General features: G+C 29.7%; 1 long non-coding RNA gene across 1 annotated transcript; it reads right to left on the reverse strand.

Annotated features, from left to right (window-relative positions):
• Window positions 1-7,966: 7,966 nt before the first annotated feature.
• Window positions 7,967-9,574, reverse strand: LOC114076325. Its single transcript, XR_003577135.1, has 2 exons — window positions 9,443-9,574; window positions 7,967-8,210 (listed from the first exon to the last, which is right to left on the reverse strand). It is a non-coding gene; the product is annotated as an uncharacterized LOC114076325 (long non-coding RNA).
• Between the last annotated feature and the right edge of the window lie 5,113 nt (window positions 9,575-14,687).

The raw sequence follows: 14,687 nt of genomic DNA on the forward strand, positions 1-14,687 counted from the left end.
GTATTCTTGGGTTTTAGATTTTGAATCTTGAATTTGATAAATTGAAGTTATTCAATGTGAGTTTAATTTTAATTGCTTGATTTCAAGTTATCCATGACTACTTTTATGGAAGGTATACTTTCCATTTCTTTTGTGATGGATGATTAAAACCCCAAGATCTAGAGGTGCTCTAATGTGGTAATGTGTTGAGTGGGTATTGTGATATACCATGTTTGGTTGTTGTCCATGCATGAATTTAGTCAAACTATGATGTGGTTAAACTAAGTTTTATGGTTGCAAACTCAATTCCTACTTCCGATCTCTATTTGATGCTCTAAAGATATAATTGGAGTGGGTAATTAGTGCAATAGTAGCAATTTAGATTTGATGTCCATGGCTTGCTTGAAAGCGATGTTATGAGTCGGATCTATTTGCCCTATTTTTGAAAGAGAAAATAGAGTAAGGTAATGGTTTGTTTAGGATTAGCATTAGATGGGACCAAAAGGAGATTCCTGGCATAGATGCTTTGAGATCGAAAGATGATTAGCCTCATCGAAGATCACTTAGCTTATTCATGTATGCACATCACTATAGAGCAACACCGAGACTCATATGTGACATTGATATTCAATCCTTGCACTCCCAGATGCTTGTTTACTCTTCATTTCCTTTGAATTTTAGTTTAATTGCGATTATTGATAATCAAATCTTTATATTAAGTTGGTGGTACCATCCACCTAGTTGTTCTTACTATTAAAAATTAGCTTATTTAAAGTCAAAATTTATTGATAAGAAATTATCTACGATATACCATTTCATATGCGATTCGACCCGAACTCTTTATTGAGTTTTTACTTAGTACGATCGATCGCTCTTATAATTGATTTTGGATGGTGATTTGAGAGATATCACTAAGTGCGGGGAAATATGCATTAAATAGACATAATACGCTTAAAAAAGAAATGGCATGTGAATCATGAAATATGGTCAAATACATTAACATAAATGACATAAGAAAAACTTTGAAGAAACATAGTCATTTTGTGGGATATTAGATTTAACCGATCATGAAAGTTATATCATGGATTCCAGTATATCCCTCACACCCAAGAATAGGAATCTACTTTCCAAGGTAGAATCATTTCATATCATCTTTTTCTAAGTGGATCCACTAGCTAGGTTATTTAAGACAATCCTACAGGGGCACATAGTTTGGGACTAGAGGTTGCTACTATAGACTACCATATTTGAGTCTCCACCTCAAATCCTCTCGGTGCTAAGTCTAAATCCCAACGGAATAAATAAAAGTAAAATATCAATATACCATAGGAAAGGCAATAATCAATACCAATCTACATCTTTCACGATCAAAACCTAGAATAACTCCTTAAATATAATTCAAGATGAGGAAACCTTTCACCAATGGAATCCATAAGTGAGAAGCAAATTTCACAATCATGATCATAATAGCACGTGAGAAAACCTTTCACAATATCATTGATACTTTTCTTTCAAAGCATACTCAAATTATTTATAGTAACTTAATAAAAGCATGTATAGCTTCATAAATTTATGGGTTCATGAGTTCATCATTGATTCATAGTTGAAATTCATACATTAGGCATGGTCAACATAATTTCAATTAAATATCATATATTAACATTAAATCATGCATTAGAGGACTTCATCAACAAATATAAATCATAATTTGTATGAAACCCATAAAGGTTGAATTAAAACCCTAACTTGATGAATTGAATTTAAACATTAAAATTTTGGGGGAAACAAGGGAAGAATAGATTCTATGGGTGAATACCCACATACCAAGGTATTTAAAGTCCAAAAAGTATGGATGATTGAATAATTTAACGGAACTGTATCTCTTTTTGTTTTTCCTTAAGTTTAGAGAATTTAGGGAGGATGATTTTGGTTAGGCTTTGCGAAATTAAGAAAATAGGGTTTTACGTGGATAGTTGTAGGACCTAAAACTCATATATAGGTTTTAGGGTGAAGGCCAAAATGACTTATTTTTATTTAAAATAATTAGGAAAAAGATCCAAAAGCCCCTTAAAATAACTACCGACCCCTCTCTATGGTTCGGACGTTCCTACAGACTTTACTAGTCAACATAGAAAAGTTCAGCAACTTATGAAATTGCACAACCTTTGACGAGACTGTTCTACACCTTCTACGATCCATAGACCCTAACCATAGAACTCGACTTAAACATAAAAATTCACCAAGTCTAAAACCCACATACGGTCCTATCTACGACTCATGAATTGGTTGATGATTAGAAAATTATTTTCCTTCTTCTTAGAGTTGTCATCTATGGCCCGTAGAAGCTTCTGCGATATGTAGAATGGGACCCTTAGACACATCTTGCAACCCAATAACTTCCTTTTTTCTTTCCAAAGGCCGAGGTGTTACAAAATCTACCGCTCCTCAAGAATCTATATATATTTTCTTGAAATCCTCAAGAAGTCTCCTTCTTCTGTTTTACGTGTTCTTATATCTCTATTTTGATGTTGATGCATCCTTGAGTCACTCCTAATATAGAGTTTGAATCATACTCACGACACATTCTTCTATTTTTTCCTTTTTTCTCTTCTATTAGTACTGCTCCCACGTGGAGCAATATGAGAAAGCCCTCATTCATTCATATCTGAAATGGGAATAAGAAAACAAGAAACATAGTTAATATCATTTAATGCGACAATGTATGTTACAAATTTTTGGTAGAAGAAAACACAATTTATAAAAGGAATTCCACCGGAGAATGTTATATCAATATTGAAAGGATCGCCACTCATTCAATTTTTTTTTCTGAATTGCACTTATAATAAGTCCACCAAAAGCTACAAGCAAGTAGATCATAAAATACAAGTTTTAAGCCAAAGGTTTGAACATTCAATTCTCAAAACATAATCAAACAGAAGCAATTCCCTCTGGAATACAATCCAAAAGCAGCGAACTTTCAAAAAATTATATATCACTCATGTTAAATTAGTTTCTCTTATTATATATCCAAGAAAAGATACAAATGAGTACATCTGGAAAACCTAGTTTTAATCCATACTTTTTCACTTTATATCTTTACAAACGCAACAAACAGAAGTAGTTTTTTCTGAAAAATAGTCCAAAATCAGCCAATTTTCAAAAAATCATATCTCACTCGTTTTATATCTGTTTTACTCTTATAATATATTCACGAAAAGTCACAAACTAGTAGATCATGAATTTCAAAGTTTCATGCCAAATTTCTGACATGAAGAATAAAAAACACAGGAAAACAATAGAAGATTCCCTTAAACCAAAGAACCACTTTCATTGTAGGACAAAGAATCCTATCTTAATATGAGTCAGTATCATTATACGATAAAGAATCATATCTACAATGCAATTAATCCACATTAAAAGAAGATTTAAAAAACATCCTTACATCTTCCATTTTTTCTTTTCATCAATTTTCAAGATAAATTAGTCAAAACACAGTGAAATCACATGTATGCATCGAGTAAAGGTGATCAATCAACCATGCTTCGATGCCAAAGAAAGAGTTTTAATGGCAAAACTATAATGGATGTGTATCCTAATACTTGGAGGGAAAATTGTTGACATTGCTTTTGTTGTAGATTTGCTCAAAATTCTAATAACGACAAGATCGTCTTTGTCTCTCAAAGAAAATGTAATACAATTCACAAACTAAGAATCTCACTAGTGTGTTGATTGAATTGTGAAAAATCTAGAATTGTTATGAAACTATATAAATTTAGAAGAAGAATAAAGTAGAGAGAAAAGAAAGACTTCTTATTCATCTTGAAGCATATTCATGATTCATAGATTTTATTTACAATGAAGGAATACCCTTTATTTATAGGGAAAATCTGACTTGGTCCCCAAGTAGGATTCTTAACCATATCCTAAAAGGACTCCACAGAATTAGACATTCACTATAACACAAATATGTTTATAACACTCACCCTTGAATGTCGGTAGATTATGTGCCTCGTTAAAACCTTACTAGATGAAACCTAGTGGGAAAAGAATCTAGTGAAGGAAAAAGAGTACAAATATCTAATAATACGCATTATGGATGCATCATTAAAAACCTTACAAGGAAAATCCAATGGGACAAAAGCTTGTGAGGGAAAAAGATTACATTGTGTATTAACTCCCCCTAATGACAACATAAATTCAGAGACTAGAATTTTCGTTTTCCAAACTTGTGCACCATCTTCTTGAAAGTTGTAGTTGGTAGGGACATGGTGAATAAATCAACTATAGTATTACTTGAACAACCCTCTTACATGTTGATATCACCATTCTTGGGAGCTCATGAGTGTAGAAAAACTTTGACGAAATATGCTTTCTTCTATCTGCTTTTATGAATCTTCCCTTCAGGATCAAAGTTTTTTGCAAGTTCGTTACTTTAACTTCTTTAAGCAAATAATCTATTGCCTTTTGAAAACTCTTCAAGATTTTCAATTCTAGTTATCAACTTGCATAACAATACCTGTATATGCTTCATGCATTTTGAATCGATTTAATCCTTATAAGGATTATAAAAAAAGTTCTCCAAAAACTTGCACATACTTTAGATTTTGAATCCTTCATGACTTTTCATATTAATTTTGTCAAGTGATTGAAAACATTCAATATTAAATGTATGAGGTCTTCTAATGCCTAGATTGCAAGTCAAATAAGCTTTACGCTTACTTAGATGCATCATTCCATTTTTCACTTGATAACTATTTTTACATCAACATGCTTTAATAGACGTAGAATTCATATTCTCATAATCTTTTACAATATTGCGCGCTATTGTATCAAAGATATCGTCAACAATATATCATTTTGTATCGATTCTCAATATGACATAATTTATTGAGATCTCATCACTTCATTATTTTTAGGTAGATACCCCTCTCATGAGGTTTCATAAAGTGATGTCGTAGGCTCTTCAACAACACATTGTCTCCTTATTATGATCATTTGGATTCTTTGATCCTCTCCCTTTTTCAAGGATTATTTTATTTAAAATTGATTGGTCTATCATGCTTCACGCATGTCGTAGACTCTATCCTTAAAGGACATCCAATAGGATTATTTACAACTTTTGTGTTGCTTCTAATCTCCCCCTTATGTTAGACAAACTAACATATATATCAATCTTTTGGAGAATCTATCTTTGTGCATCATTGTATATTCATTGATTATATACTACATATCAAAATAATTAGATGAAAAATATTTGGTCCCTGACCATAAACCAATTAAAATAAAATTTGATCATAATTTATTGATTTGATGCATATAACTACATAATATTACTGACCGTGAAACTTTGTTCTCATAAGCAATGATATTTATTTGAGGAATTTAAGTCACATCAGCTAGGATATTTATCAAATTATCAAGATGAATTATCTTGATTTCATATTCTGAAAGTTGTGCTCTTAACTTAATTATCTTGCACAAACAATTATGTGAATGTCTAACGACAAGTTGACAACAAACGTACATGTGATTATCTTGTAGAACCGCTTTATTGTATTACATGATAGGTGAACGGGCCCATATTCACATTTTATACTTTTCAGAATTTAGGGATTTAGTCACAACTTTAGTTGATCCAATCAACTTGTCATGAGAACAAGAAACAAAATAATTCTCGAAGAATCTTCTAATATTTCAATGTATGACCATTACTCAGTATACACATCTTTGGGATGTCCAAATTATTCATGCGAACTAATAATGTAAACTCCAAGTTTACTATGTCATGTGCCTTTTTATTTTAGTAAATTTATAATTTACTATTATATGATCCGAGAGTAATTTTCAGATTTATTTCTTCTTAATTATTCTACCCCTTCTAGAGGTGAGTCGTGATCCCATCACTAAGCAAACTAATCTGATTATCAGAAAACCGTGCATGTAATCATATCATTTTTGCTGATATTTTACAAACATCAAGTTGCGAAATAACAATAGGCACACATGAGACCATATAAAAGAAACGTCTATTAGGACCATTAAGTATCTAAACAATCCACTAGATGTATGAATAGGTCCACAAAATCCGTATACGTTCCTAGAACGCAAAGGATCCAATCTTAACTTTCTTTTATGATGGTCCCACAATTAACTTGCCTTGCTAACAAACAGTACGAGAAAATTTACCATTTAAAAGATTTTTTTGTAGGATCTTCCATGGATGTCCATTTTAATTTTCCATAATTCATCTAAACATTATAGACTAATGATGTCCCAGACAATCATGCTAAATTAAGAAAGTATTGGAATTAGTAAACTTCTTATTTATCATAGAATATGTCTCAATTGCACTAATTTTTGTCCAATACAAACATGAAGATAAAGCATAAAACTTTTCTATAATACATGTCTCTTTAGAGACATTTTTGGTGAGACCACATCATTGACCAAAGGTCACAATCTTTCCCACGCCTAGCATGGTGGCTTACACCTCATTCCCTTTAGATAATAGATCTATAACTTTAGCATTTATCAAAAGTTCTCATTCTTCGTGAATGGATCACAAACATGTGAGCATATCAAATTATGATAGGTTTAGTACCTTATTCCATATTTATGTGCATTATTCAGTCACTTGTCTTCTTTCAGACATATTATGCACTACTACCACATTCACTTTAATAATGGAGCAAATTCAGTAGATTTAATGACTTCTTATAAAAAATACATTAGTTTTTCTTAAGTCATTATTATATCATCAATATGATGCATTAAGACTCAAATTCAATTTCTTATCCATATAAAAATGTCTTAGGCATAAATCGATGGAACTTGAACCCAATATCTTCTCATCATGGTGCAACTGAACGTAAATCCATCGCCTTATCTTTTGGTGCGATAAAACATAAATCTATCGTATTACCCACGATGAGGTTCAACCTCAAGCCTCCAAAATAATTGTAATTGTATCACTTTTGATAATCATTAATATGATGGTATATTATAATTACACACAAAACTGAGATGATTGATTTATTATAATTAACATTAATATTTAATACATATAGCTTAATAGATCACATATCTCATATAAAGGTTGAAAATATACCTTTTACTAAATTGTGCTTATTTAATTAACAAAATAAATTAAGGAATTCTCTTTCCAATTGGTTAAAATTAACGTATAAAAAGTCGACAAGTCTCTTTAAATACTTACTCCAGATGGTAACTTCAGATTTGTCACATAAATAATTATAACGTAAAGATGAATCATACCTTTAATATATAAGAGCCTTATTGAAACCATATTGCAAAACTTATGCAAGATCTGTTTTGCACTTTTCCCGTCTTCTATTATAATTCTTTAAGAATAAAATAATCGTGCAGATAACGTGTTATGAAACTATATAATTTTAGAAGAAGAATAAAGTAGGGAGAAAATAAAAGACTTTTCATTCATCTTGAAGTATATTCATGATTCATAGATCTTATTTACAATGAAGGAATACCCTTTATTTATAGGGAAAATCTGACTTGGTCCCCAAGTAGGATTCTTAACCATATCCTAAAAGGACTCCACATAATTAGACATTCACTATAACAAAAATATGTTTATAACAAGAATAGTTTTCTCTTCAGTTTCTTTTCTTGTTTTGGTTTTTCACATTCTCCCCTATTTCCCCATGTTCAGATTACTCCCAGTATGAGTCTTTTAAGGAGAGGTTGAACAATTACTCTTTAACTATTTCCTCTTATCCTTTAAAACAAAATTACCCATTAATAATTAATTAAATTGGATCTGGTTTATCCACATGAGTGATCCACGACCCAAAACATAAACTAAAGAATGAATAATAAATAGGTCATCAAATTGAGTATCTTATTGTCACAACCCAGAGGTACCCCTAGATGTAACATAACGTATTGAATTGTGAGAGACCTAGACAATCCACTTAGCATTCATAACATAAGAAATAGAACAAGGAAGTAAAGGCAACATTTCATGTCCAATAGTTTTATAAAGTAAAGAGGAAGCCTAAAACACTTGTCTCATTAGCCATCTAGTATAATAGAATGAAATTGGGCCTAGCTCATACATCATGTCCAAAACTAGAATAAGAAAGAAAACTGAAACAATTAAAATCCGTCTTTGGAGCTTGATAATTCACTAAAGTTCAGGAACTTCGTAATCAATCACTAGCCACCAAACTGAGACACCTGAATGTCGGACCCTACATTTGGAGAAATATAGACAACAGTATGCGTTAGTACCAAAAAATGAACGAAGTATGATATTTATGCATAAAACATTAAAATCATGTTAAAAAAGGACATTTCACAACATGCAATTGATCAAACTCAAACATGATACAAAAGGGTTAGAGAACATAGGTCATAAAACATGGTTAACGCAAGCTAACATCATTTAAAGCCTTTGAACACATATGTGATACTTCTTGAAGTAACATTAGTTCATTACTATTGTGGGAAGTATCCTTAACCATCATAGAGACCATATGAGATATAACATGATCCCCCGGTGTCTCCCATACCGAAAAGGGTTGTCCTACTTGCCAAGGTAAGCACCATGAACTTCTAGCTTAAGTGAACCCACTAGCTAATGTCTATCTAGACTATCATCCTATATGAACACATATGTAAGGGATAAGGAGATTGTTTCTAAAATCCCAACCTCTACTAAAAGGAGAGCTTTCATCTAAGTATCCTATCGATGCTAAGCATAAATCTTATAAAAGAGTCATTTCTTACTTGTTCTTATTATCCATGGAAGGGCATGTCATCTTGTCAATCTAAGCTAAGTCATTATTTATGGGTAGGTATCATTCAATAACCAATCCAAGTTAGGTTTCATTAGGATATATCTTAATCTTTGATTCAATAAGATGAGAAGATCTTCCAACCTCAGAATCCTTATTATGTGAGAAAATCTATCACAATCATGATTTCATATGTATATGAGAAACTCCTTCCGAAAACACAATAACAACATCATCATTGATACTTTACTCTCAAAGCATTTTCAAAACATTTACATAGATTTCATAAGAACATGCATAATTTCATAATTTACCTTCCAAGGTTCAAAACCCACTTTCAATCATCAACATTTATAAAATATGGGTTAGACACGGATTTCACCATAAAATCATGCCATTTTATCGATGCATGCTTCATTTCATAAAACTATTCCTTGATTATAAAAATCCCACATCATATGATCATAACTTGAAAAACATGGGGATTACATGGGTTCATATGGGAATCATCATAAAATCATATTATTTCATTAATTCATGCATAAGAGATCATATAAATCAATAATTGAGAGAACTCATGACAATTGAAGAAAACCCTAACTCAATTGGGGGAATTCTAACTTAGAAAATAGGAGAATTTGGGAACTCCATGAATGGAAGGAATCCATGGATGAAAATTATGATACCCTGAAGCCAATTGATTATCTTCAATGGGTAAATTGAGACTTGACTTGAAACCGTAGGTTGAATCCTTCTTCTTCAAACTTTCTAGAGAGAGAAATATTTGAGAGTGAGGACTTGTTCTTCTTTTGGGTGAATTTGAAGAGAATGAAGTGAATGAATTAATTTGTTGATTAAAGTCACTTATATATATCAATAGATGAATCATACAACGATGTAGTATTAGACTACAATAACTAGGAAAAGACCCAACTGCCCTTAAAATAACTACGAACCTGCCAACCATGACCCTTGACCGACGGACTGTAGACTGACCAACGGTCCGTCCTGCACAACCGTCGTCCATCATTAGAAGCAGGATTTTGGGTCATGATCCACAGAACCTGGACCACGGACCGTGGACTGACCGATAGTCCGTTGGTCAGGCCATGATTATGGGCCTCTAGATCTAAGTTGGGGTGACCAACCACAGACCATACCTACGGGCCGTGGGTATCCTCCATCAGATGGCACCTGCAACTTTTTAAAAATTGTTACTTTGACCTCTTTCGAATCTGGAGTGTTACACTTATACTTTGCTTACACATATAAAAACACAATACAGAAAGTAATAATTTGACTAATTTATGAAAACACAGTCAATATTGAGAATCCAGTGCTATCAAAGAACAAATATTATAATTTAAATTTAGAAAAATTACTTATATGCAGACATTTACTTACTTTAATATCCTCCCTAACTTTTTAAAAAAATTCAAAAGTCACTTAATTCCCCCTATTCATAAAATCTTCCGGAATCATAAATATTTCACTCATATTTCCAGCCTACAGTCACATTTCTCATTCACCATTTCACTCCTCCATTTTATCCCTAAGTTCTCTTCATTTCTTTAGCAGTTACAAATTTCAAATTCATTTTGATTTTCAGAAGATGTCTCTCTCAAGTTATCAATTAATTTATTTTTGAATTTCGAATCTTTTCTATTTCCAATTAATGATTTCAAATTATTCAAAGAGGTAAATTTTCTTTCCATCACTTCAATTTTCATTTTCTTTTATTATTATTTTTTTATTTTTTATTTTAATAAATAAAAATAAAAATTACCTCCGACCCTTCTCTCATTGAATTCTTATTTAACCTTTGCAATTTTTGTTAATCATATCGTCGTTTGAAAATTTTTCTTGAAAATATTTATTTTCTTTTGATGATTTCTACTATTGAATAATGTCAAAAAAAAAAGAGGAAAAAGTTGGATCTGACATTGCACAATCACCACTATCTAAGATACAAATTTGATGTATCTCGTTTATCTTTATGTCTTAAATTAGTCTTTGTTAGTGTTATCATTAATATGATACATCAGTGTTACAATAACTTTGGTTTTATGCATTGTTAATGTGCATATTTAAGGTATTGATACATAACTCTAATGTTGTTGAAGCTTTGATTAGTGTTCATCATGTCCAATATAAATATACTTGATGCATAAACTGTGTGTTATTTATCACACACACACAAAAAAATTATTTTGGAACAATTGCATGTATAATGTATTTTTTTATTTTAAAATATAGTATTTCTCAAACAAAATAAGATACATAAATAATATTGTATCATACACTAATTTTTTAGTTATGATACGTAAATTTAAATTTATACAAATTGTATCTGATACATAATAGTTACCAAACAATAATGTATCGGTCTCAAACATAAAATCTTATAGACAACACTTTCTTATTTAATGTATCTAGTTGAAAAACAACACTTATCAATTTAAATTGAAAATATCTTCATGATCTAAAACAAAATAAGATACATAAATAATAATGTATCATTCACTAACTTTTTAGTTATGATACGTAAATTCGAATTTATACTAAATGTTTCTAATACATAACAATTATCAAATAATAATGTATCTATCTCAAAACTATAATCTTATGGGCAACACTTTCTTATTTAAAATATCTAGTAGAAATACCATACTTATTAATTTAAATTGAAGGATCTTCATAATGTATCTTTCCAAAATTTTCGATAATTTTGAATCAAAATTGAAAGAATCTTCAATGAACTAGGAAAATAATTCTGAAACTCAAAATTTTCAAAAATTTTGAATCAAAACTGAAAGGATCTTCAATGAACTATAGAAGAATTTCGTATCTCAAAATTTTTGACAATCTTGAATCAAAATCGAAGGGATATCAATGAACTTGAAGATTTACCAAAGAAATCGTTTGTCAAACAACAATTCCATCACTTTCTTTATCGTTCATAACTCACCCTAGTTATCCAAAATTTTGACAAAATTTTATGAAATAGAGAGAATGATGAACAATAAGAAGAAATTTAATTTTTGAATATTTTAGTTTGCTACACTATAGGATTTTGAATTATTGAAAATAATTTAGAATGGAATAATGTAACTTATGGAATATTAATTTGATTTTCAATTTTTTTCCCCTTAATTATAGTGCAAAAGATGGATAATATGAGATCTTAATTTGATTTTTCAGTTTTTATTTTCCTTAATAAGTGCAAAGATTGATACATAATGTAGCAACAATAATGTATTTGGATCCTTAATTATATATCTGGAATACCTAAAAAATATGAAATTTATCTAATTAGAAAATTAATAGGAATAATGAATTATTGATTAATTTAATAAACTTGATAAATATTATTAAAAATCTTAAAATAATATAATAGACAAGTAAAAACGAAATATCTTAAACTATGTTTTGTCGTAGCCATTATCAAGTTATGGAGCAGAGTAATTGGCAAATTACAAAATCCAAACTTTTCATATGCATATTTATTGTGTCACTCTTTTAAGGAAATTTCTTAATATATTGATTGATAATGATAGAGACCCCACTATGATAATTATATTCCACCGACGAATTGAACTCATTATCCGCACAAATATAAAGCTATTCAAACTTGCAAAAATAGGAAACAGACATTCAATCAAGCAACAATTGTCGGAAGATATAGGCCAAACAGTTTCTTTTTCTTTTTTGGTGTCACTATATTTTAGTAGCTTGTTTCATCTTTACTTGTCTCTTATACTATTTTGATATATCTAACAATATATGTTTAATTTATATAGTTAATGAATAAATTTGCATAGTGTGTCTATTTTACTTTTATTATTAAATACTATTTATTTTTCAAAGCTAAGATTGACTTATATTAAATCAAGGGTAATTTGATAAACTAATTATATTATTTACTTCTTCTTGATCTCTATGCTAAGTTAACAGTGGGCATTATTATTGAATAGAAGGAATGTATTATTTTATTTTATTTTTGTTGGTCGAGTTGGTAGTTCGAAAAGTGACACTCTACCCCAACCCCCCAATTATTTCAATTGATTGAATATATCAATACACAAAGTATATATTTTCTTTCCCTTTGCCGACTCCCCAACCCTAAACGTATACAACTTCTTCACCACTTGAAGAAGCTTTCAACACAACTCAAATCGAAAAGCACAAATAAATCTCCATCAAGTATAGTACATATGTCCAATTAAAGGTGAATCAAATAACTAAATTGATGGAATTAATGTTTTTCCTCTGTTTTTGGTTAATTAAACACAATAACTAGGTTTGTTTGCATGTTAAATAATTGAGACAGTAGCCACTGAAATATAATATTTCATCCATTCCAAAATTATACTATCTTTGTTCAACAATAATTGTATATTACTGACTTGGCACACCCCTTACAAAAACTATGAATGAAAGGGTAATTTTATTATATTACTCTTCGAATATAATATATAAAATGTCTTGAAAAATATACTCCCTCCATTTCAAATTAATTGAATTGTTGACACATTTTAATTTTTCAAATTAACTTAATTGTTTAATCTTCAAGACTACTTTTAGAGTATTCTTCCAATTTACCCTTCATTAGTTAGTATTTGAATTAGTTATTATAATAAATATTTAGTTATTTTAACAATAAATTTGACAATAATTAATATGGGTATAAATGAAAAGTCATGTCTAATGTATGTCTTAATCTTCTTTTTTTAAAGGATGTGAATGAAACACCTCAATAATTTAATTAGTTTGAAATAGAGGGAGTAATAAGGAAATGACTATAATTAATTTTAAGGGTAAATTATAAACTAAGTGTAAAATAATCCATAAATTTCATAAAGTGGATAAATATTGTTGGACATCTATTTTTAGTATAGTGATCTTCTTAGACGGATGGAGTAAGTGTTATCTTACAACAACTAAAACAAATCTCAAAATAAGTCATACTATAGAAATTGAAGAAAATTGATTAGTACTCCCTTAATTTTAAAAAAAATAATCTACTTTCATTTTAGTCATTTAAAAAAGAATATTCCTTTTTTTTAAATTTTTGGAGACACTTTAATTAATTTCACTTTTCTATGTGGCATGTTAAATATCACAAAAATAAAGAGAACTATGGTACATTTGACATAACTTTAGCTTAAGATCATGAGATTGAATTTTTTTTAAAACTCGGTATCAAATAAAATTAGGTCACTCTTTTTAAAATGGAAGGAGTACATTTTTTTTTGGGGAAATGCATATGTATCTCCCAACCTATGCCCGAAATCTCAGAGACACACTTATACTATACTAAGTTCCTATTACCCCCTTAAATTTATTTTATAAATAATTTTCTATCCCGGCCTACGTGGCACTAGCTTAAAAAAAATCAACACGTGTCGGACCCATAAGATAGGTTGAGCATTCTTCATATAATACTCTTTCCATCTGTGTTATTTATTCATTTTCTTTTTACACGTTTATTATGATACAATAATAACATATTTAATATATTTTACTAAATTTGATCTGGAAGAGGTAGAACATACACAAATTTTATTATTACTTCGTAGCGATTAGGGGTGTTCATGGTTTGGATAAAAATCGATCCAAACTGAACCAAATCGAATAAATAAATCAATTTAATTTGAATTTTTATTTGGTTTGGTTTTAGATTATTAAGAACTGATAGTATTTGATTTGGTTATCATTTTTTTCGGAAAAAAACAAAAAATTATCCAAACCAAACCAACAAGTAATCTGCATAAATTTTATTATTATACATACATAGTATTAATATTTATAAACAATTGTAAAATTTTTATATATGTTCCATCAAAATTTATTTATAATTTACTTATGAAAAAAACAAAATCTAAGATGAGAACATTTTTCTTATTGGTTTCATGTATATTAGTGTCTATG

Source organism: Solanum pennellii, chromosome 3 (genome assembly GCF_001406875.1).
Source record: "Solanum pennellii chromosome 3, SPENNV200".
Lineage (NCBI taxonomy): Eukaryota > Viridiplantae > Streptophyta > Magnoliopsida > Solanales > Solanaceae > Solanum > Solanum pennellii.